The sequence below is a fragment of the Dromaius novaehollandiae genome, unplaced genomic scaffold (genome assembly GCF_036370855.1).
Source record: "Dromaius novaehollandiae isolate bDroNov1 unplaced genomic scaffold, bDroNov1.hap1 HAP1_SCAFFOLD_37, whole genome shotgun sequence".
Taxonomy (NCBI): Eukaryota; Metazoa; Chordata; class Aves; order Casuariiformes; family Dromaiidae; genus Dromaius; species Dromaius novaehollandiae.
Window position 1 is genome coordinate 1,643,146 of NW_026991398.1, and position 2,260 is coordinate 1,645,405.

The following is a 2,260-nucleotide window of genomic DNA, read 5'->3' on the forward strand; positions in this document are numbered from 1 at the left end:
GCATGAGTGCTGTTGCCCGTGCATGATATTGAGGACCTTTTCAGATGCCCTGAGGTTTGCCTGCAGCATCCACCTGCAGCACCAGTCGCAGCAGGTCCCTTCACTATTTCCCTTCACTATCTGCCAGGAACCCTCAGATGTCTGGGAGACTCAAGGCTATCAGAAATGACAGGAGACACTAAAACATGCTTGAGCAGCTCTACCAGTATGTTCATTTCCACTGGACAGAAGAGTAACAAGGGCTGTGGGCTGAAGCAACGACCTCTACCCTGGAAATGTTCACAGCAGAGGGAGATGGCTGCCATCTGAGAAACCCACAGTGAAGAAGGTACTGCCACCCCCAGTCTCCCTCCCTTTTCTCTCAGATTTCACCCCAGAAGATGATCCTCTCACCACAGAGGAAAAAAAAATGGCACTTCTGCAACATTTCGCATGTACAGCAACACCGCTTTATTGTCTGTAAAGGAGGCAACAGGAGTGGGAGATTATTCCCATTCTCTTCTAAACCATACATTTAATTGCTGAAGGAAAACTATACTCTTTTCCCTTCTGCTTCCCACCAATATTCTCAGTGCCATGTTCCTGTCAAGGGATACCTGCTATGCAGCGTATTATTACCCATGCTGACTTTACTACTTTGCAGAACCAGCAGCATTTTGTATGCAGGAGTGTACAACTGCTATGAACTCTGGGTGCAGGCCAGAGCTTTCCCAAGTGTTTTTGTCAGGGCTTTCCTAACCATGCTGTTCCGCAGGCTATAGATGATGGGATTGACCAGGGGCGTAAGGACAGTGTAGAAAACACTTCGTTGAGCTGCCTCAGCTGGGGGGTTCTGGGTAGTGTATAGAAAATGATGGGACTGCTGTAGAAAACAATGACAACAGTAAGGTGAGAGGAGCAGGTGGAGAAGGCCTTCTGCCTGCCCATGCCAGATGGGATCGTCAGGATGGCAGCTATGATGCACATGTAGGAGGCCAGCGTGAACAGGAAAGGGAAGACTATATCCAAGATAGATATTATGAAAGCTAGTAGTGTAACAGCACTGGTGTCACTGCAGGCAAGCTCCAGCAAATGGATAAAATCATGGAAGAAGTGGTCCACTGCCTTGGGGCCACAGAATTTCAGCTGGGATAAGAAACAAATGACTATTGTAGAGATAAGGAATCCCCCTAGCCAAGACGCTGCTGCCAGCTGTAGAGAGACCTTCCAGGTCATGAGGCTTGCATAGAGCAGGGGCTGGCATATGGCCAGGTACCGATCATAGGACATGACTGCCAGCAGGTAACACTCGATACTTACAAAAAGGCCAAAGAAATAGAGCTGTGCCATACAGTCATGAGCAGAGATGGTCCTGTCCCCAGTCAGGACACTGGCCAGCAGCCAGGGCAGGATGGTGGAACTGTAGCAGGTCTCCAAAGAGGACAGACTTCCCAGGAAGAAGAACATGGATGTGTGCAGATGCTGATCTGCCACCACCAGCAGAATGATGAGGATGTTCCCAAACATTGTTACCAAGTAAATCATAAGTGAGAGGAGGAAGAGCGGTGTCTGGAGTGAGGGGACATTCCCCATTCCCAGCAGGAGGAACTCCATTGGCGATGTGCAATTGTCCCATTCCCCTTTCTCCATGTAGCATCTTGGATCCCTCATTTTTCTTTTGCCAGCAATGCAACCTACAAGAAAGAATATTCATTTTATTCTTTCCTTCTTGTATAAAAGAATCATGCAGGAAGTTTCTAACAGAGAAAACATGGACTCTGGCACTTCTCTGACTGCACTGGTATTCCCTTTAGGGCCTTCATGGCTAGTGAAAGGAGGGTACATGGCTTTTCCAGAGAGTTAGGTAGATGGTAGTTAGAGGTAGATGAGGGAAGGCATTCACTCAGATTCTGCCAGTGTCTCTCCTACAACTGAAGTTATTTCAAATGGCAACCACAGTCCCCACCAAGCAAGAAAATCCCTTTATGTGAGCACATCATGCCAGATGCCCTTTCTCCTCAAAGAAGGAAGATGGACCCTTTACCAAATGACTGATCTCAGCTGTCTGAAACACTTGTTTTGGAAGGGAGAGGACATGTGCTTCCTTTGACAGTGCATGGGTCAGGGGTTGACATCCGTGGCACTGTGCAGTGGGACTGCCTGAGAGGACTCCCAGAGAGCCTCCACACAGGCTTCAGAGAGAAAAGTGATAGGCGTGACAGAAGATGGACACCTGAGCTAATCATCCAATATGATGAAGAGAGATTTTGAGCAGGGTAGG

General features: G+C 48.2%; 1 pseudogene; it reads right to left on the bottom strand.

Annotated features, from left to right (window-relative positions):
- Positions 1–679: 679 nt before the first annotated feature.
- LOC112995359 (olfactory receptor 2D2-like) lies at positions 680–1,629 on the bottom strand (annotated as a pseudogene).
- Between the last annotated feature and the right edge of the window lie 631 nt (positions 1,630–2,260).